The sequence below is a fragment of the Dendrobates tinctorius genome, unplaced genomic scaffold, assembly GCF_039654945.1.
Source record: "Dendrobates tinctorius isolate UK_male_01 unplaced genomic scaffold, ASM3965494v1 ptg000014l, whole genome shotgun sequence".
In the NCBI taxonomy this organism is placed as follows: Eukaryota; Metazoa; Chordata; class Amphibia; order Anura; family Dendrobatidae; genus Dendrobates; species Dendrobates tinctorius.
Genome location: NW_027361682.1, coordinates 10,671,649 through 10,693,684, shown reverse-complemented (window position 1 = coordinate 10,693,684; position 22,036 = coordinate 10,671,649).

The following is a 22,036-nucleotide window of genomic DNA, read 5'->3' as shown; positions in this document are numbered from 1 at the left end:
ATATATATTTGGGGGCTATCTATTCCTTTGGGGTCTGCTCGGGGCAGTTTAGATTTTCCCTTTCTTGCTTTAGGCTTAGTTAGCTCTCCGGATGTGTCGAGGCGTCTAGGATCATTGTAGGCACACTCCACGGCTGCTGCTAGTTGTGTGGACAGGATCAGGGGTCTGCATCCGCTTAGTTACCAAGCTCTCTGGTTTTCTGTGGCTTAGGCCTCTTTCACACATCAGGTTTTTGCCGTCAGGCACGATCCGGGTCTTTTGACAAAAAACGGATCCGGCGAAATGCAATGCCGGATCTGGTTTCCCCCCCATTGATTTGCATTTACGCCGGATCGCGCCGGATGGCCATGCGTTTCGTCCGGTTTTCGCCGGATCCGGCAATGTGTCGCAATCCGGCGTCTGGAAAAAACAGCAACTGTAACGCTTTTTTGTCTCCGGCGAAAAAGCCGGACCCACCGGATCCGGCGCTTTCGGCTTTTTCACACAATGAAAGTCTATGAGCGCCGCAATGCGCCGGATCCGGCGAAAGCCGTATCCGGTGGCCGGATCCGGTTTTTTGGGTCTGAGCATGCTCAGTAGCTCTGCCCATAGCACACATATATAAAAGCATGACAGTGGGACCCTCAGCCACACCCAACATGCCACCCAAGACAGGAACCAGGCGCAGGAGAAGGCAGGAGACCACTGCAGCACCATCAGCATCACCACCACCCCAAATGGAGCAGCAAAGGGAACATGCTGAACAACGGGAGGGGAGTCCACCAGCAGATGAGAGACGGTAATTATCAAATCCCCCATTCCTCAAAACTAGGGGCATGGAATATCAAGATATTCATTGGCCCTTTGTTTCTCTTTATTCAACAGCCGCCCAAAAGATGCAGCAGCACTGGCGGCAGCAGCAGCAGCACCACCCACAGCCATGGAGTCTGGCCAGCAAGAGGACACCACATCTTCTTCTGGGAGCCCTCCCTCGCATCGTCAGCGTTTGATGGTAAGTTTTTATTTCCAAAATCCATCATCTCTGTAATATATGTCTATTCATTGCCTTTTATTTCAAAACAGGAATCACAAGCTGAAGAGGAGCTCCCAGAAGAAGGAAGGGGTGGACAGACACCTGGAGTGGGCTCACAATTGGTAAGTTTTTTTCATCAAACGCAGAAACACAACATCACACTACACACAACACATAGAAAACAATGTACCGCAGACATCACACAGCAAACAAATATGCCAACATCCAAACACATAAATTTTTTTCTTTTATTCTCTAGTCTTCCCAATCTGGTGCTCAGCCAAGAGGTCCTCGCAGTGCGTCCCAGGGTCGTCAGCGACAGCAACGCGGCGGTGCCCAGCGTTTAAGTATAATATTTAAGTTACATTTTGGTACACTTTTTATTTCATGTCTTAAAATGTGGTGACTAATTTTTCTATTTTTCTCTTTTACTTTAACAGCCTTCACAGCATGCTCCCGACTCTGACGGTGAGAATGGAGGAATAGATGTGGACCACCTAATCGATCTCGTCAGAGAAAGGGAGCCGCTATGGAATATGGCTGACCGCCGCCATGCTGACCTGATAGTTACCCGACGGCTCTGGGAGGAAATCTGTTCGCTCCTTGTGGACCGCTGGGAGGACCTCGATGCTCGGGCCCAGATTAAAGAGCGTAAGTATATACAGTTCCGGTTGCTTGATGTAAACCAGTGTTTCCCGAACTCCAGTCCTCGTGGTCCCCACGGGTCATGTGTTCAGGATTTCTATTTACTATGGAAATCCTGAAAACATGACCCCTGGGGACCATGAGGACTGGAGTTTGGGAAACACTGATGTTGTATACTAACCACTTTGTCCTTTCTCGTTTCAGGGGACAGAATTGTGAAGCGGTGGCGGTCTGTGAGGGATCGTTTCAAGAAGGAGTTCAATAAAGAGATGCGGGCCCTGAGTGGATCTGGAGGATGCAGGAGCAAGTACAAGAACGCACGAGCCCTGTCGTTCCTCCGGGATACAATGGTCACCAGAAGGTAAATATTACACACCACATGTAAAAAAAAAAATGTTTAGATGTAAAAAAAAATTTTCAGCCAGGGCCATGCCATGTCACTATTTTAATTGTTTTTTTTTTTCTCTTTATTCCACAGCACGGTGAGCAGCACGATTGGACCCTTCTGAGGCGATCCCTGAGGAGACCGGCACCGAGGGACACTTCGACCGCCCCGGTACATCTGCACCTTGCCACACATTACACCCATCTGTCCCATCCACCAGCGCAGGAGCATCGTGGCCGCCTACATTACATGAAGCTGCTGGTGAGGAGATCGCTTTCCCTTTACCCCACCCTTCTGCCCCTGCCACCTCTAGTACACCTGCGGGCACTGGGCGGCAGCGGCAGAGGGGTCAGGAAAAGACTTATGCGCCAGAGTTCTTGCATCTGAATGCATCTTTCCAGAACTGTCTAAAAGTCTTGTCAGAGCAAATCTCCGCAGGCTTTCAGCAGATCAACTCCAGCATTCTGGAGGTGAAGACACTTCTGCAAACCATGCATTCACAAGCAAGATCTTCGCCAAACCACACCTTTTTCAGGTCTGTTGTGGAGCGCATGGAAACGCTCTCTCCTAGCCAGCAGATGCATGTAATGTATTCGTGCCACGGTGCTCTCCAGCACGTTACCTCCCAACCTCCTCCTCCCACCCCTGTAGTTCCTCCACCTGCACCCCCTCCAGCCACTTTCCATCCTCCCCCTCCTATTACATACCAGCCACCTCCCCAGTACCAGCAACCTCCCCAGTACCAGCAACCTCCCCATTACCAGACATCTCCCCACTTCCAGCAACCTGCCCCATACCAAACTCCTTCCCCGTACCAAACTCCTTCCCCATACAACTTTCCATCAACATCATCTGCTCCTACAGTCCCTGCCCAACCCTCCACTCCACCACCCACCACCTCTTCTGCCTCCCACATGTCCAACCATTCTCTAGCTTTTTCCACACCTTCACCTCTAACTGTTCATTCCCCACCACGATCCCAGTCCTCTCTCCACACTCCCAGTGTCGAAGTGTCCCGCAGCCCCTCCAGCAGTATTTCCACCCCACACTACACAAATTTATAATGTGTGTATTTTAATAAAAATGACCAGTTTTTTTGTTTCAAACCTTTATTAAAAAAGTTTATTTAAATTTAAAAACAGTTTACTAAAAAAAAAAATTTAAATAAAAGTTAAATTATTGTTTACACTGGTTGTCTGTCATTTCTTTCTGCGGCGAAATATGTTAAAAAAAAGGTTAAATACAGGGTATTTAAAAGGTAAAAAGGTATTCAAAACCAGGTATATAACTGTGGGTAAAAGGTAAATACATTTTGGCTTTTTGCCACAGTTGTGTTCCTGGTTGTGTTTGAAGCAAAGTATTTCACCTAAAAAGTTGTGTATCTTGTTGGTGATTTCCTAACAATGTACACAACTTTTGTTAAAAGGTGAAATACTTTGCATAAAACACAACCAGGTACACACTTGTGGCCCAAAGGTAAAAATAGTAAGACCATGACAAGATAGCCAACTTTGGTTGGCAAAGGTATATACTGCTGGTACAGAAGGTACACAAGTTTGGTTAAGGGCACAAATATTTCACACTCTGTCATCCTGCCAGTGTACTCTGCCTTGAGGTGACATAAAGTATAGTGCAAAATTGTCCCTCATTACTGAAACCGTCACAGAACTGCTAGTGGTAATGTCATGGCAATCTTGCAAGGTGGTTTCTTCAGAGGTGTCCTCAATGGAAATGGGTTCCTTGCAGATAACAAAATTATGGAGTACCACGCAAGCTTTGATCACCTCGTCCACAGTTTCTGTCTTGAGGTTGATCGCAGTCAATAGGACCCGCCATTTGGCTGTCAGAATACCAAAGGTACATTCAACCATTCTTCTTGCTGTTGTGAGGCGGTAATTAAAAATGCGTTTTGTTCTTGTCAATCCTCTGCTAGAGTACGGTTTCAAAAGGTGTTCTGACAGCTGGAAGGCTTCATCCCCTACACAGACAAATGGCATAGGTGGACCAGATGTTTGCTGCAGCGGTCTAGGGGATGGGAACTGGAAGGTGTTTCCCTACAGTTTACGCCCCATGGCAGACAGTTTGAAAACTTGAGTCATTTGAGCGGCCATAGGCCCCAATATCAACAGCAATAAATTTGTATTCCGCGTCAGCGATGGCCATGAGGACAATGGAAAAATATTTCTTGTAATTGAAATATTCCGATCCCGATCCTTCTGGCTTTACAGTGCGGATATGTTTCCCGTCCACAGCGCCCAAGCAATTCGGAAACTGACATATCTGTTGAAACTTTTCAGAAATTTCAATCCACCTCTCTGTTGTGGGCTCTGGTAAAAACTCTTCAGCTAAGGAGTCCCACAGTGCACGGCATGTGTGCTTCACTATTCCAGATATGGTGGAAATCCCGAGTCTGTACTGGAAATGCAGTGACGAAAGGGATTCTCCAGTTGCAAGAAATCTGTGGGGAATTAAAAAACAATCAATTAGTTTAAAATCACAGCATTACATACCAAAACTCAGCTATAACACTTGGAGATACAAACTACCACCAACAAGATTGCAGTGAAAGTGTGCTCTGATGCGAGCATATCCAATAAATGTGGCTTACCTTAAAGTCACCATCAGACGCTCTGCGGGTGAAACAGAGAAGCGGCAATAGGTGTCCGATTTTCTTATGAGGTGTGCAATGCGCTCCACCAAGTAATCAAAATTCTCCATTTTCATCCGAACATATCCAAAAAATTTATCCGGGTTTCGTCTAAGGTCCATGCAGAGTGTAGAATAGACCCCACGCGTCATTCTCTTGGCTGTGATGGGGTGGATCCACAAACGTCGTCTACGATGCCTGATGCGCTGCTGTCTCGCTCTCTCCTTCTCCAGAACAATCACCCTCAAACGATTCGCCTCCGCTGTTAAATCCGCCAAATTCTTCAAAATATTTCCAATCACAACATCCATCTTCGCCAGTCACTTGCTCTTCTCTCCAACCTGAACTTTCTCCTCTACAACCTGTCAAAGAAGGGCTGTAGGAACACGGTATATATAGTTTTTCAGTAGCCAATCCCGTTCGGAAGGCCACAAGGGGCGTTTTTAAAAACCAGATCCGGCGTAATCCGTTGAAAAACGGATCATGAACCGGATGAGACGGATCCGGTTTTGGCTGTCATGCGCAAGACGGATCCAGCAGAAAACCGGATCCGTCACATCCGGTTTTACAAAACATTTGCCGGATCCGGCGCTCCGGCACGACGCCGGAAAGCGCCTGACGGCGAAAACCTGATGTGTGAAAGTAGCCTTAGCCTGGGCCTGCTATCCTCCTCGGTGCTCATTCATAACAGTCGGAGTTGGGACACAGACCTCCCCTACCGCAATGCGTGGGCAAACAATGGCCTCTGAGACGGGGGAAGACGGGGGCCCATGACAAAGACCATCCCTCCGGGGATAGGGGCTGAGGTGCACTCACCCGCTCAGACACAGTAATGTAGGTCGCGGCCATCCCGGGAATGCTGAATCCTTCCACGAGGACACCTGAGCAGTCGGCTGGTAGATAGACCTCCGGCTGATTCTCGGTTTTCCGGTAGTGGTCCCCCCAGGGCGAACACCAGTTCTGGTTTCTGCTGAACTAACAACAAAGGTTCCGGTCTACAGGGTTCCACCTCCAAAGAACGCTGAGACGATGGCTCCGCTGATTGTTCCCGCTGCAGAGGACGTTGGAGCATCGACTCCACATCCAAGGGCTCCAGTCCTTGGAGCGCTGTCGACTCTGACTGCTGCTGACTCTGTGTTGTTGAACTCTCCGGACATTGGTAAGTGGGGTGCTCTGTGATTTCTTCCCACTGTCTGGTGGGCCAGGTTCTTCCTTCTAGGTCTCACCCACATCCAGGTGGGGACACCTCCGACAACTCCACCCATCTGTTGTTGGTCAGTGGAAGTGGGCAAGGTTTTCACTTCTTCATCCGCACTCACCAGAGGCGGACCAGGGCATACTGACAGGCAGGTTTTGGCGCCAAGAGACGACGGCAACGCACACAAAGGACGCAGTTTTTGTTTGCTTCTTCTCCACCATCTATCGCCATTCTCACAGCCGCCATTTTGGTCACAGTAGTATTGTTAGACTTTCTTTTCCAGTAAGCCAAGTCCAACGCAGTAGTCAAGTCAGGTGATATCACAAAATCGGTAGTAGGTAAATCCAGTATTTCATCCACAAAATCTTCTTGATACAGCAACTTCTTGCTTTTTCCCAGTCATCTTCCAAGGGCACAGCAGTCGCACACACATCATCATTGACACTTCTCTTTGCGGGTTCTCCACAATGCGAGGTAGTCGCATCCTGTCAACTACGCCAAATGTAAGGGTCGGCCAGGACTGTGTTCGTGATCAGAGACACTGAAGCATCTGTGTCCCGACCTTCCCTCACAGAAAACTGTATTCCACTTCTTAGTGTACCTGTGTCTCCAGTTTCAGGTCCCCCTGGGCACTTCCCAAGCGGCGACGGCCCCTCTTACATGCGACCCCCAATAATGGAGACACAGTCCTGGATAATTTGAACATTCTCTTTAATTAGTACTTCACACGTTACATCCACACTTGGCACGTCATGGAATTCACTTGTTTCCTCATCTTTCCCTGCCTTGCTGACGCTTCTGTGCGGCACACGTCTGGACCGGACCATCTTAGACTGCTCTCCAGTTCCTTCCTGGCCTAACCTCACCATAATGACAATTTCTTCTGCCTGTTTCGCCCCAGACTTGAAATCATCAGTCACCCGGTTTGGTTACCTGTCATAAAGCACCTGACCCATCTGTACCGTTCCCGTCGAAGCTTCTTCGCTTCTTCAGTTCCTAACTCCAGTCGACTACCGCCCTAAAGGCGTCCACCAAGGCTATGAGTCACCACATCTTACTTCTGTACTGGCCCACTGCTATGATGCTCAGTGGCTGTGGATAACGTGGGCTGCAGCTATTTAACGTTACATGGCTGCTGAACCGTCCTGGGCCTTTAGCCCATGTGAACACTTCGGACACTCTGGCCCCGTCTGAACTAATTTCCCTTCTCACCTAGCCTTAACTCCCGGCAGCCCCTCCTATTATATTAACTCTACACTAAACCCATCTACTGACTACAACTAGTGTGTGCTAGGATGCCCCATCTAGTGGTCATTCCCCGCATTACACTTGCCCTATAATTATATTGTGCAAAGCAATGAGCATATAACATTAATAGTAATACATTTAAGATGTAGCAGTATCAATTGCATAAACATTGGTAATACACCAGAAGTGTAGCAACGAGCAACAACATTTCTCTGTCTCCTTACAAGTGCAGTTCTGTGCAGCTGTTGCTCGCTGTGCTAACTGAGGATGTGTTCACTGCTGATCCTGCTGTGTGCTGTCCTCCTGAGCTCCAGAGAACCACTATCTCTCCACCCTGGGACCTGCTCTCTCTCCTACCCAGGGAGGAAGTGGGCTTCCTGGGATGAGTGAAGGAGTCAAGTCCCAGGCTTCTGTTTCCCAGAGCAGGCCGGCGGGGGGCAGAAGAAACTAGCAACCGGCCTCCACATCAGAGGACTGGGGGTGAGATGCTCCACCAGGAGTCACAGCAATGTGGCTCCTGCTCCCTCCGAGTCTGCAGAGACCCAAAGTAGCTGCATGGCCTCCAACATGGAGAAGCCTGCTAGCAGCGTGGAAGATGGCGGTCCTTCAGGAGGAAAGCTGAGTGCTCACAGAGGAGAGGCCGACCTCACTGAAGAAGGTTGGGTGCTGCAGAGGTCCTGGGAGTCTGTGTCCACCTATGCCTCCTGGGTCATGAGCCACCTCCATGAGTATGAAGAGGTGAGTAAGACCATCAGGAGGCTCTGGGAGGAGCTGCGCTGCACAAGCGCTAAAGCTGCAGGTGCCTCAAAGCCAAGGAAGAATCAGCTCCAGGTGGAGGTAAAGAAACTAAAGCTTAAAATTAATGAGCTGGAGGTGAGGGAAGTCTTCATAAGAGAGAAGAGTGGTCCCTTCAAGGAAAAAAGGCAAAGAAGACCACCAAGCTAAAGCTGCAGGAAGCGATAAGCTACTTATATGCCCCCTCCCTGTACTTTCTGAGTCAGCTGCAAGGCCAGCTCGCTGCATAAGACCTGTTGCCCAACCGAGCCCAGGTTCTGCTGTGGATCCGGTGCAAAGGTGGGGGGAGATTACAAAGCAACATAGTGAGGCACAGAGCTCTTCCTCTGCTTGTAGTAGCAGGGACGTAGTAGAAGGCGCATCAGCAGAGAGGCTGAACAGTGAGGGCGGCCCGGCAGTGGGCGAACGGTCAGGCCACGATACTGTGGAGTGCTCCTCAGTGGGAGGGGGAGCGGCCCAGTGTCGGGGGCAGCTCCGGTAGCCTCGGTGCCCCTGAATACTGTTGCTGCCGATCACTTAGTTGAGAAGCGGCGGCAGTGTGAAGGGGTTGCCGGGGCTGGGAGTTCCGATCCTCCCAAAGCCCTATTCTGTGTTGACGCTGCTGGTCAGCAAGATCCTGATATAAAAGATCAGCGGTGCCTCACAGCGCCGAAAGATCAGCAGCACCTGTTATCAACAATAAAGCAAATATCAACTGATGATGCGGAGGGCTCACGTAATTCTAGGGGTGAGGTTGCCTCCAGTTCTGAGGAGGAGACTGAGCCCCTTGTGCCTGATGATGCAGAGGTCAAAATGTCACCCCCTGTTGTCACTGGCCCAGCAGGAGTGAATGTGGTAGGAGGTATGGATGAGGAAAATTCTTTATCTACTCGTGTGGTTGCTGGTTTGGTGGAGGGTGAGGGGGTTATGAAGGTGGGTAATAGTGATACTGTTGGTATGGATGTGGTTTCTGGTCCAGTTGCCCCCCCCGGTGGTGGCAGAACCCACCAGGAGTTATGCCACTGTCACCTCGGGGGGAAGTAGGGCGTCCTCCTCGTCTCCAGGCTCTGGGGACGGAATGTTGCAGCGGTGTCTCCTGCAGGCTCTAAAGAAGGAGGAGAGCTCACTAATGGTAGAGGGTTGAGAGGTTGATCTATTCTTCTGGCCTCGGGGCCTTCTGAGAGCAAAAAAGGGGGGATGCAGTGTGGTCCCTCCCAACAGCCAGGCCAGGTAATGTGTGTAGGAATGTGGTCCGTCTTCGGTGGAGGGGCAGTGATGTATGTCCTCCAATGTCTAAAGTTGTGGAGCTCCTGCTGAAGATTGGCTTCAAGGCAATTAACATCTATGCCTTGATACATCCCTATTCCACACCTGAGTTTGATATCAGTTTTGTTCAGCCAGAGGGGCTTGAGCTCTTCTGGTCAAATTATGAGGTGGCAAAAAAATGAGCCTGGCTGGCGAGACTTTGCCATTCAGGCAGTGTCTCACCAAAACTAAGTCAAGAAAGTGACCGTGATGACTTGTAACGAGTCGCTTTCTTGTTATGACATCATTACGTGGCTTGGCCGATTTGGAGAGGTGGTAGAGATGCAAAGAAAAACTGTGACGAGTTTGGTATCTGGTCAGGGGGCTGGGCTTTTATAGTAAATCTTAAGCATTCAGGTGACATGGTTGCCCACATTCCATCACCTGCCTTCCTGGGTAGGGATCATATCCAGGTCTTCTACCACTGCCAACCGAAGATCTGTCACAGGTGCGGCTACCCCACACACTTCAGTACAAACTGCTCTGTGCAGAAATGTGCATTGTGTGGGGATATCGGCCATCCATCTCGCTGCATCTTGTGTGGAGATTAGGTGCCATCTGTGTGATGACTTGGGTCAACCATTCAGCCATTGTCCTCGCTCATTCGCTAATTCAGTTGTGACCCCAGTGGGAGAAAGCCATGAGGCTGATTCTGCTGGGGAAGGGACTAGAAGGGGTGAGGGAGCTGAGGGGCCAAGGAGGAAAAGCAATAAAAAACTGCCTGCCTAGCTAAGGCGTCTAGACAAGCGCAGACAGGAGAGGGAGCTGCATGAGCCCCTGGTTACTGAGGTGGTCCCTTTCCTGGATGCCAGTCTTGTTGCTGAGGCCCCGAGGGTTGATGACTTGGATGAGGAGGACAGGAGGAGCCACAGGGAGGAAAGCACCACTGCCTCCAAAACCTCTCAATAAGAAAGTATGGATGAGGATAATAGGCAGTGGCTAGAGAACAAGTGTAAGCTTGACACCAAAAAGATGAAAAAAAAGGAAGATAAAGCATCTCCGGCTCTGACCAAGGTACCTAAGAAAGGAAACACTGGCTCCCCTCTGGTTGGTCTTTCTAACAGGTTCCAAGCCGTTGAGAACATCTCTTCCACTGAGGAGGAAGCTGAGGGTGAGGTTTTGGCTTTGGCGGGGCTTACAGGGGGATCTGAGTCTCCTTCTGGGAATGTAAGGTCCTTGAAGGGAGGGACTGGCCCGGAGTCGAGGCTGATAGAAAGAAAAAACACGTGGGAATGGACACCTCCGTGTCATTAAAGAGGGGAAGGATTCCTCCTCTGAGGCAGAAGGATAAGAGTAAGGGGAAGAAGAAAGCCATTTAACTCAATCACCAATGATGGCGGTACCCACTCCGTTGACGCTGGCATCCATTAATGTCGCCAGCATAAAGTCAAATACAGCCAGATTTGCAGCCTTTGATTTTTTCAGCCGTGTTGAATCTGACATTTTCTTTTTGCAAGAGACCAGGCTGCCAAACATGGCTGACATGTTTATAGCTAAGAGGGAGTGGAGACTCGGGCCCTCCTATTGGTCTCTTTCGGCTGAGCCGTATAGCGGAGTGGCGGTCCTTTTTACCGCACCGGTGGAATGTCAAGGGGTGATTGAGTTAGATATGGGGAGATGCTTGATCTTAGGTGTCCTCATGAAGGGACTAGAGCTGTGGCTCATTAACATCTATGGTCCCCAATCTAAGTGGGACTGGAAGTGTCTCTTTATGAGGATCAAGTCCTACCATTTTACAAGTCGGCAGGTTGTCTTTGGAGGGGACTTCAATTCTGACAAGGGGTTCCCGAGATAGAGGAGGTTCCAGAGACAAGCTGACTTATGACAGCGTCACCCTTAATAGTATAGCTAGTGAGGCTCGCCTGGTGGATGTCCACATCTGACACACCCCAGGCCACGAGGGGTTCATCTATCATAGAGGTAACTGGAGGTCCATAATAGATAGGTTTTATTTAAAGGAGGAAGCTGTCTCTTCAGGAGTGTCTGCTGTTGAGGTGGGGTTCTACGACCACTGTTTAATTTTGTTCTCTCTGAATGTTACAGAGACCCTCCAGATGGGAAGAGGCTTTTGAAGGCTCAATTCGTCTCTCTTGGAAGAAGCGGAGATAAGACAGTCCTTTGAGGATTTTCTTCAGAGCCAGGTACCCTTACTGGATCTTTGTAGCAGTAAGTCAGAGTGGTGGGAGATGTTCAAGAAAAGAGTGTTGAGATTCTTCCACCAGCTCTCAAGCCTCAGGAGTCTGAGCAGGTACCGCCTGTATCAGGGTCTGAGGGGGAAACTCAAGCATTTTGTCTCAACTGGAGGTAGTCGCTAGATCTCCAGAGTGAAATCTTTGCTTATGAGGTGTCAGTACGATAGACACGCATCTTTGGTTTTTGAGAGGGATTACGGGAAGTACTGCCCGCCCGACCCTTACAGAAACTGCAAGATGTCAGTGAATAGTAAAGTGGTTAAAGGACTGGTCAACACTACGGGGTCCCTGAGGTGATCCAGATCAGGGATCCTGGAGGTTGTCAGATCCTTCTCGCACCTCTTGGGGAAGTGGGATCTTGATTTGGATGAGATGTCAGCTTTCCTGGCTGAAGCCATTCCTGAACCAGGGGTAGATCCCTCTCTTGACGTTTTGAGAGAGATGATCAGGGAAGAGGAAGTTAAGTTGGCGATTGAAGAACTTGCCCCAAAAAAGTCACCCGGTCCAGATGGCTTAACATCTGAATTCTATAAGACCTTTAAGGACGCTTTGGTTCCCCTCTTGACTGAAGTATTCAACGAGTGTCTTTCCTCGAGCATTCTGCCAAAGTCAATGAGGAGGTTTGCCCTAATCATCTTGTCAAAGGGTAAGGACCCATCGTGCATTGAGAATTGGCATCCCATAGCACTTCTCAATGCTGACAGGAAGGTTCTGGCAAAGGTGTTGTTTAATCAACTGATGAAATTTGCACCCCGACTCCTTTCGGAGGCCCAGCATTGCTCTGTTCCAGGTCGCAGCACATTTAGTGCTGTGCTCAGTGTCCGGGAGGCAGTGGAGCAGGGTAGGGCTGGTCACTGGAAGGGGTACATGCTGTCACTGGACCAGGCAAAAGCGCTTGATCGGGTTAATCACAAGTACTTCTGGCTTGTCCTTCTGAGATATGGCCTGCCGGGGGGGTTTGCTGATTGGCTTAAAACCTTGTACGGTGGGGCAGAGAGTTTCCCGCTTGAGAACAGTTGGATTAGCAGCTCTTTTGAGGTTGGATCTGGTGTTTGCCAGGGTTATCCCTTGAGCCCACTGCTGTACGTGTTCGCGATTGACCCACTTCTTAGGAGGGTGGAGCGTGGACCGTTGGCCGGGATCGGGATGGACCGGACAGCACCGGAGGCCACTCTGAGGGTGGCGACGTATGCCGATGTCACTGTTTTTGTTTCCTCTCACGAGGAGGCAGAGTGGCTGATGTCAAAGGTAGATCGCTACTCGGAGGCATCCGGGTCCAAGATCAACCGGGATAAGTGTGAGTGTCTCTGGCTGGGAGGAGGAGATCCTGGTTTTGATTTCCCGGACACCCACCCATCCAGGACCCAAAGTCTCTGCAAAAGTCCTTGGCATCGAATTTGGCCAGGGGGATTGCCCCAAACAAAATTGGGACAGCAGGCTAGAGATCGCCACTCAGAAGGTGAACCAATGGAAGGGTTGGTCTTTGACCCTCAGGGAAAGGGTAAACTTGATCAAAACTTACCTGCTCCCTTTACTGATTTATCTGGGCAGTGTGTGCATCTTGCCGGAGTCTCTCTGGACTCAGGTCTACAGTTTGTTCTTTCAACTGTTATGGGGGAATAGACTGAACCAGGTCAAGAGGGAAGTTATTTACCGTACGAGGAGAATAGGATGGTTGTGTATGGTCAACCCTGTGGTATTCCTTGTGGATACCTTCAATAAGATCAATATTGCAAACCTCTGGAAAGAGAGGGCTCCTCCGTGGGTATTCTCCAGTAGGGGATGGTTTCAACCTTTCTTCCAGGAATGGGAGACAGGAGGGCAAGTGAAGGATCTTCGCACACCGCATGGACATCTTCCGGCTTACGTTACCTTGGTTCTGAAGGTAATTTGATGGTGGGGTCTGGGAATGTGGGAGATCAGGACTCTGCCAAGGAAACTCCTTGACAATAGGGTTCTGTTGACCCATTTCTAGAGGCCTCTGGTGCTCAGGGATTGCCCAAGTCGGGATCTTGTGGTGGGTTTGCATCTTTTGAATTCTATCAGGATACCCTCGAAGTTTTGGGACTTGGCTTGGCGCTGCTTCCATGGGAAACTGTGTGTGAGGGACAATCTGAAGTGTAGGAGCTCTGAGGACATTAACTGTCCACGGGAGCATTGTGGTACCATGCTGGAAAGCATGGATCATTTCCTGCTTCATTGTCCCTTCAACACAGAGGTGTACAACAGGGTGGGCGCCTCCAGTGGCTGGTCTCGCCTGGCCGGTCTCTCCTATGCGGAATGGGTCTATGGATCATTCGGAGACCTTGGTGGCCGGGACAGCTGCACCTTATTTCTAGTTAGCGCAGTGGTTAGGTATTACACATGGAGCGCACGGTGCTTAGTATCGATAGGTCGCCCTCCCAGTGGGGTACTCGGTACCAGGCCAGTGTCAGTGGGATGTGTCACAGCAGCTGTGACCCGGTCCGTGGCCCTGGGCGCCCAAATCAATGGTGGTTGGAGATAAAGTTTATGTGATAGTTCGTGACGCCACCTGTGGTGTTTGGCAAGCAAGATATTAAGCCAACGCTGCGTGCAGATCCTCTGGGGCTGATGGTGTGTTGCAGCATATGCAGCATAGATGGTGTAGCTCCCCACAGGTGAAGCTGTAACCCCAGGGCAGTGTATAGGCGCAGGCGGTGTGAGGAATGTTGGTACCCAGATGTAGCAGTACTGACGGTGTTGGTGTACAAATGAATGGAAGACACCAGGGCTTGTAGTTCCAAAGCTATACTCACAGTTTGTGGTACACACTGGTGCCTGCCTCCGTGCCATGTCCTCCGGGGTAGAGACTCAATCAACCTCCCGGGCAAGTCAGGATTCTCCTCTCCAACACCCCGCCAACATGTACCTCTCCTGAACGACTCCTCTATTGCGCCTTTTAGTGTGAAGAGCTCCAGTACCGTGGTACTCTGAAGTTCCTCCTGTCAGATGTTCCTAACAACTCTACTTGTATGACAGACAGCTGTAGCCTCTCTCGGGGACTCCCTTCTCTAGAGTCCTGGCTCTCTATTCAGTTGCTGTTGTGCCCCAAGTCTTGGATGGGAGTAGTGCATTTACAGCCAACTACTCCACCGGTGTCTGCTGCAGAACCATAAGTGTCCATACAACCTCGAGGACCGGGCCTCGGCCTTGCGCTGAGAACCTATAGGCAGGGTTCCTCTTCCAACCCACAACTCCTCTCTGTTCTCCTACTCCTTCGTTAAGCGCTGTTCCTTCTCTCTCTTATGGAAGCTTAGGTTGCAGTTCTATGTCTCTCTCCTTCTGTTCCTTTCCCGTGCCAGCTGGCTCAGATCACTGAGGCAGCTGCAGCACTCCTTCTCCTCTCTCCTCTCCTAGGGAGCTTGTTCCACTAAGACCAGTCCTCAGCCTCTCCTGACTGACTGTCTTCCTCCGCCTTGACCTCCCATCAGACTGACCTCTTGTCAGCCTGCTCTCCGACTCCTCTCAGACTGATCTGAGATTGACTTCTTATTCTAAACCTTCCCAACCTTTTATATGAATCTCAACTCCACCCACCTCCCAGCACATCTCGTGTTACGAAGCAAGGACCCACGAAAGGTGCTCTGCTACCCTTTAAGCATGAAGCCGCAATGTGGTCAGTGCTGAACTATCCTGTGTATGGGATACAGGTGTTGGAGTGTGGAAAGGAGTTCCCAACTTACCTAGGCGGTGGGGCACTACACCTTAGGAGAAGGTGCAGTACCTCTGTGGTGACTGAGCCTCAGGGGCGCCACATAGACACAACGGAAAATCCTCCCAGTGGACGATGTGTTTAGGACAATTTTCCTTGACCTGGTGAAGGTGCACTCTCTGGAGTATGAGAGACTGGGCACACGTAGGGCCGCTCTCCTCTGGAAGGGCTTTTCTTTTAGTGTGCCCTAGTCTGGTCATCTCCTTTCCTGGTGGTGGGCTGCTGCTGACACTGTAGATTATTGCTTTGTGATCGGTATACAGTGACGTAGGGCTGCAGGCGCCGAATTTGGGCTTTGTGATTTATAGGTATTGTTGCTTGTTTCTGTATATATTGTATATACTGTAGGGATATAGATTTGGGTGTAGGTGTTAGGTTTGGTAGTGGGAAAAGGGGGGAGGTGAGTTTATCTTGTGGGACTATGGGACACTGGGGTGTTTGGGGGAACACTGGCACTGCCTGGTCTGGCTTATGGACATTGGACATGGACTGAGGCATGAGGCGCAGGACCAGCTCTCAGGTCAGTGCGGGGGTTGGGAATGGTGGGCTTGAGTGTGGGGTGTTTTAGTTTGGTTATTTCATATATATATTTAAAAAAAAAATGTTTATGTATATATTTAGGTCAGCCTTTGTCTATTTTATTGTTTGTTATTAGTTTGTTGGTGACCGGACCAGAAGGTGTAAGTTATTAGTTATTATTCTGTATATATAGAATCATAGAATTGTAGAGTTGGAAGGGACCTCCTGGGCCATCTGGTCCAACCCCCTGCTCAAAGCAGGATTCGCTAAATCATCCCAGTCAGATGCCTGTCCAGCCTCTGTTTGAATACTTCCATTGAAGGAGAACTCACCACTTCTCGTGGCAGCCTGTTCCACTCATTGATCACTCTAACTGTCAAAAAGTTTTTTCTAATATCTAATCTGTGTCTCCTCCCATTCAGTTTCATCCCATTGCTTCTAGTCTTTCCTTGTGCAAATGAGAATAAAGTTGATCCTTCTACAATGTGACAGCCCTTTAGATATTTGTAGACAGCTATTAAGTCTCCTCTCAGTCTTCTCTTTTGCAAACTAAACAATCCCAAATCCTGCAACCTTTCCTCATAAGACAGGGTTTGCAGACCGGTCACCATTCTGGTCGCTCTTTTCTGAACTTGCTCCAGTTTGTTGATGTCTTTTGTGGTGCCCAAAACTGGACACAATATTCCAGATGAGGTCTGACCAAAGAGGAGTAGAGGGAAATAATGACTTCACGTGATCTAGACTGTATGCTTCTGTTAATACATCCTAGAATTGCAATTGCCTTTTTTGCTGCTGCATCACATTGTTGACTCATATTCAGTCTGTGATCTATTAGTATACCCAAGTCTTTTTCACATGTGCTGTCACTAAGCCCTATTCCTCCCATTCTGTATATGCTTTTTTCATTTTTATTGCCCAGATGTAGTATTTTGCATTTCTCCCTGTTAAAAACCATTCTGTTAGTTGCTGCCCACTTCTCCAGTTTATTTAAATCTTTTTGAATCCTCTCTCTCTCTTCTCTAGTATTAGCTATCCCTCCCAGCTTTGTGTCATCAGCAAATTTAATCAGTTTACCCTCAATTCCTTCATCTAAATCGTTGATAAAGATGTTGAACAATACAGGGCCCAGGACAGAGCCCTGTGGTACCCCACTTGAGACATTCTTCCAACTGGATGTGCAGCCATTTACGACTACTCTCTGGGTCCAATCACCAAGCCAGTTATGAATCCACCTAACAGTTGCCTTGTCCATTCCATACTTAGTCATTTTTTAAATAAGGATTGTATGAGAGACTTTGTCAAATGCTTTGCTGAAGTCAAGATATACTATATCTACAGCATTTCCTTGATCCACCCAATCAGTGATACCGTCATAGAAGGAAATTAAGTTAGTCTGACATGACTTATTAGTTACAAACCCATGCTGACTCTGTTTAATCACTTCATTCTTATCCAGGTATTGACATACATGTTGTTTAATAATTTGTTCAAAGATCTTTCCTGGTATAGAAGTCAGACTCACCGGCCTATAGTTGCCTGGGTCCACCTTCTTCCCCTTTTTGAAGATAGGAACAACATTTGCTCTTCTCCAGTCTTCTGGCACTTCTCCTGTTCTCCAAGAATTTTCAAAGATTATGGAGAGGGGTTCAAAAATTTCTTCTGCTATCTCCTTCAGTACTCTGGGGTGTAATTCATCTGGACCTGGAGACTTGAATTCATTTAGGTTAGCTAAGTGTTTCCTCGCTATCTTTCTGTTTATAGATATCCTGGATTCTTCTATTCCCTTAATAGGACAGTGAAGAACAGCTGATGTTACATTTCCTTTCTGAGAGAAAACAGATGCAAAATAGGAATTTAAAAGTTCAGCCTTCTCAACATCCTGTCTTACCATTTCATCATTTTCATCCTGTAAAAATCCTATAGCATCTTTGACTTTTCTTTTACTTTTGACATATCCCCAAAATCCTTTATTATTGCTTTTGACATCTCTTGCAAGCCTCAATTCATTTTCAGCTTTAGCTAATCTAATTTGTGCCCTGCAGGTTCTGCAGACAGCATTATATTCTTCTTTAGATATGCCTCCCTCTTTACATTTTATAAACATTTTTTTCTTCCTTTTTAGCATGTGCTTAAGTTCTGTGTTCATCCATCCTGGTTTCCTTAAATGCTTCCTATTCTTCCCTCTTTTCGGAATTGTTAACAACTGTGCTTTGAGAATTTCATTTTTCAAGATTTCCCATCCTTCCTGGACATTTTTGTCTTTAAGGATATCCAGCCATTGGATCCCTCCAATTCTCTTTCTGAATCCCTTAAAATCTGCCTTTCTGAAATCTAACCTTGATGTCTGAGTCTTCACAGGTCTTCCGCCTCTAGTTATCCAAAATTCTAAAATAGCATGGTCGCTACCTCCTAGGGTCCCAGCCACTTTTACCTCCTCAACCATTTCCTCCCTGTTTATAAGGATTAGATCCAAGGTAGCAGTTCCCCTTGTTTTCTCCCCTACCTTTTGGAAGATAAAGTTGTCAGCAAGAGAGGATAAGAATTTCCTTGACCTGTTAGTTTTGCCTGAGATTCCCAACAAATGTCTGGATAGTTGAAATCTCCCATGACAACTATGTAATATTTTTTGGAGAACTTGGCCATTTGATGCATAAAGAGTTCATCCATATCTTCAGCTTGCACAGGTGGCCTGTAGTAAATTCCTACAATGGTGTCCTTTCCATTGTTCTGTCCTTGTATTCTTACCCAAACAGTTTCCACAGAACTTCCAGTCTCTGAAGCTTCAATCTCTGTGCAGATATACGCGTTTCTAACATACAATGCGACACCCCCTCCTCGTTTATCCAGTCTGTTTCTTGCAAATAAGTTGTATCCTTCTAGTCTTGTATTCCAATCATGTGTATTGTCCCACCAAGTTTCAGTGATTCCAATGACATCATATTTCTTTTCCTGTGTTAGTAGTTCCAATTCTCCTTGTTTGTTGCCCATGCTTTGTGCATTAGTATAGAAACATTTTAGTTTGTGATTGGTTTCTCTTTCTCCAATATTTTTATTAATTAGATTCTTTTGTCTTTGTTCTTCCTTTCCACTTCTAATAGCAGAGTTCGCAATAGCATTTGTCAGGTGTATGGCTTTTTCTGGTCTTTTGCTTCCCTTCCCATGTTGTTCTAGTTTAAAGCTCTCCTTACAAGTGTAGCAAGGCGACTTCCAAATACATGCTTTCCAGTCTTCGTAAGGTGCACCCCATCTCTAGCAATATGTAATATTTGTGACAGGAGGGAATGAGCGGCTGTACCAGTGTTCAGTATATGGATTATTTTCTGGCTGATATTCTTGTTATTTCTGTTATTATTATTGTTATGTTTTTCATTTTTATAATAAAAGATCTACAGGATGTAACTCAGGATCAGTACTGGATAAGTAATGTAATGTATGTACACAGTGACTGCACCAGCAGAATAGTGAGTGCAGCTCTGGAGTATAATACAGGATGTAACTCAGGATCAGTACAGGATAAGTAATGTAATGTATGTACACAGTGACTGCACCAGCAGAATAGTGAGTGCAGCTCTGGAGTATAATACAGGATGTAACTCAGGATCAGTACAGGATAAGTAATGTAATGTATGTTCACAGTGACTCCACCAGCAGAATAGTGAGTGCAGCTCTGGAGTATAATACAGGATGTAACTCAGGATCAGTACAGGATAAGTAGTGTAATGTATGTTCACAGTGACTCCACCAGCAGAATAGTGAGTGCAGCTCTGTTCAGCTGCTGCTCATTGTGCTAATTGTGGGTGCGGTCGACACTGATCCTGCTGTGTGCTCCTGAACTCCAGAGAATCAACACCTCTCCACCCAGGGACCTGCTCTCTCTCTTACCCAGGGAGGAGTGGGTTTCCTGGGATGAGTGAAGGAGCCAAGTCCCAAGCTTCTGTTTCCCGATCCAGGCCGGTGGGGGGACAGAAGAAACCAGCAACCGGCCTGCACATCAGAGGACTCGGGGGTGAGATACTCCACCAGGAGTCACAGCAATGTGGCTCCTACACCCACCAGATCTGCAGAAAACCAGAGAAGCCGTAAGGCTTCCAACATGGAGAAGCCTGCTAGCAGCGTGCAAGATGGTCCTTCCGGAGAAAAGCTGAGTGCTCACGGAGGTAAGGACAACCTCGCTGAGGAAAGTTGGGGGCTGCAGAAGCCAAAAGAGTCTGTGTCCACTTAAGCCTCCCGGGTCATGAGCCACCTTCGTGAGTATGAAGAGGCGAGTAAGACCATCAGGAGGCTCCGGGAGGAGCTGCGCTGCACAAGCGCCAAAGCTGCAGGTGCCTTCAGAACCAGGAAGACCCAACTCCAAGTGGAGGTAAAGCAAATAAAGCTGGATATTAATGAGCTGGAGGTGAAGAAAGCGTTCCTAAGAGAGAAGAGTGGACCATTTAAGGAAAAACTAATAAATGAGGACAGATTTAGAGAAATGGCTGATAACAGAGAGCAAAGGCAGATGGGGCAGCAGCCTGAGAGTCAGGAGGATGAAGATGATGATGATGACCAGCAGAAAGCCCCACCTAGCAGCCTGCAAAGTCACCCGCAGGCCACGTGCAGCGAGCTCCCTGCTGGACAGGCGACATTGGCATCTGGTCACAGTTCTGCTGGCTCTGGGGAGGACAGTGACAACAGCGGCCAGGGAGGGGCTCTAATGGCGGAGATCAAGCTCCTGGAGTCCCCAGTGTGCCTTCAGAACTTCCATCTTGGTGATGATTTACCAGAGGAGGCACCTGGGGTCCAGAAGAAAAAGGTAAAGAAGAACAAGCCGAAGCTCCAGGAAGCGGTGAGTTTTGTATATGCCCCCCTCCCTGTACCCCCTGAGTCAGCTGCAGGGTCAGCTAGCTGCATAAGCCCCGTTGCCCAGCCCAGCCCGGGTTCTGCTGTGGATCCGATGCAAAGGCACGGGGAGAGTACAGAGCACAGTAGCGGGGACGTAGCTGCAGGTGCATCAACCAAGAGGCTGGACAGTGAGGGCGGCCCGGAGGCGGGTATACGGTTAGGCCACGAAGCTGCTGTGGTGCGCTCCTTAGTGGAAGGGGGGAGCGGCCCAGTGTCAGGGGCAGCTCCGGTAGCCTCGGTGCCCCTGAATGCTGTTGCCGCTGATCACTTAGTTGAGAAGCGGCTGCAGTGTGAGGGGGCTGTTGGGGCTGGGCGTTCCGATCCTCCCAAGATCCTGTTCTGCGTTGGCGCTGCTGGTCCGCAAGATCCTGATGTAAAGGATCAGCGGTGCCTAATGAAGCAAAGAAACTTACCAATGATGCGGAGGGCACCCGTAAGTCCGGGGGTGAGGTCTCCTCCAGTTCTGTGGAGGAGACTGAGCCCCTTGTGCCTGATGATGCGGAGGTCAAAATGCCACCCCCTGTTATCACTGGTCCAGCTGGAGTGAATGTGGTTGGAGGTGTGGATGAGGAAATTTCTTTGTCTAGTGGTGTGGTTGCTGGATTTGTAGAGAGTGAGAGTGTTATGGAGGGGGGTAATAGTGATACTGTTGGTGTTGATGTGGTCACTGGTCCGGTTGCCCCCCCGGTGGTGGCAGTACCCATTAGTAGTTATGCCACTGTCACCTCCGGGGGAAATAGGGTGTCCTCCTCGTCTCCGGGCTCTGGGGACGGCATGTTGCAGTGGCATCTCCTGGGGACTCTAAAGAAGGGGGAGAGATCACTAACGGTAGAGGGTCGAGAGGTTGATCTATCCTTCTGGATAGAGAGGCATGGCCTCGGGGCCTTCCGAGAGCAAAATGGGGGAAATACAGTGTGGTCCCTTCTGACAGCTGGACCAGGTAGTGTGTGTAGGAATGTGATCCATCTTCGGTGGAGGGGCAGTGATGCGTGTCCTCCAAGGTCTAAGGTTGTGGAGCTCCTGCTGAAGATGGGCTTCAAGGCTATTGATATTTACGCCTTGATACATCCCAATTCCACGCCTGAGTTTGATGTTAGCTTTGTTCGTCCAGAGGGGCTTGAGCTCTTCTGGTCGTATTATGAGTTGGCAAAAAATGATCCCGGCTGGCGAGACTTTGCCATCCAGGCGGTGTCTCGCCAAAATCAAGTCAAGAAAGTGACCGTGATGACTTGTAACGAGTCGCTTTCTTGTTATGACATCATGATGTGGCTTGGCAGATATGGAGAAGTGGTGGAAATGCCAAAGAAAAACTGCGATGAGTATGGTATCTGGTCAGGGGCCTGGACGTTTATGGTAAAACTTAAGCGTTCAGGTGGTACGGTTGCCCACATTCCATCATCTGCCTTCCTGGGTAGAGATCATATCCAGGTCTTCTACCAGGGGCAGCCGAAGCTCTTTCACAGGTGCGGCGACCCCACACACTTCAGTGCAAACTGC